This window comes from Ictalurus punctatus, chromosome 4 (genome assembly GCF_001660625.3).
Source record: "Ictalurus punctatus breed USDA103 chromosome 4, Coco_2.0, whole genome shotgun sequence".
Lineage (NCBI taxonomy): Eukaryota > Metazoa > Chordata > Actinopteri > Siluriformes > Ictaluridae > Ictalurus > Ictalurus punctatus.
This window is the reverse complement of record NC_071284.1, coordinates 35971323-35972260: the sequence shown is the minus strand read 5'-3', so window position 1 is coordinate 35972260 and position 938 is coordinate 35971323.

Genomic DNA, 938 nt, shown 5'->3' with positions numbered 1-938 from the left:
AGTGGAGTGATTTTTTTGTTCCATGAAGCCACAGTATGATTAGTGTGTGTGTGTGTGTGTGTGTGTGTGTGTGTGTGTGTGTGTGTGTGTGTGTGATTATTGTCTCTATGACTAGTGTGTGTGTTGTTAGTATGTGTGGTTAATGTGCATGTGATTCCTGTGTGTGTGTGTGTGTGTGTGTGTGTGTGTGTGTGTGTGTGTGTGCACGTGTGTGTGTGTGTGTGTGTGTGAGTGTTCATTCAGGTGTTCATTGAGGTGACAGGTGTTAACGCATTTCTCACAGGAGATGGAGACTTTCACATTTAAACTCCAGTGAGGACGATCCTCTCAGTCTCAGTGTGCAGCATCATCCTATTAGATCACCAGATTTAATCCAGACACAGATGAATTAAACAATCACAGGAAAAAAAATTCAAAGTGTGTTTTAGGAAGTTTGTTTCTCTCTCTCTCTCTCTCTCTCTCTCTCTCTCTCTCTCTCTCTCTCTCTCTCTCTCTCTCATGCATTCTATCTATCTGTTTTCTTCTCTTTCTCTTTCCCACCACGCCACACTTAATTCCATCATTCCCTTTCTCTAATCTCTAATCCCCCCTCTCTCCATCTCTCCACTGTCTACTTTCTCCATCATTTTCTCTCTTTCTCACTAAATTGAGTCTCTGTCACTCCTTCTATCTCATAACAACTCCACACCACCTCCTCCTCCACCTTATCTCTCTCTATATTATTATTTCTCACTGAAAACCACCTCCTCTATCATTCTGCTTCTCTTATCCAAATCATCTCTCTCTCTCTCTCTCTCTCTGTAATGATGTAAACTCAGAGTAATAGGATGTGTGTGTTTTAAGGGGTATTAACTGTGTGCCTGACTCTGTCTCTCTCTCTCTCTCTCTCTCTCTCTCTCTCTCTCTCTCTCTCTCTCTCTCTCTCTCTCTCTTAAGGT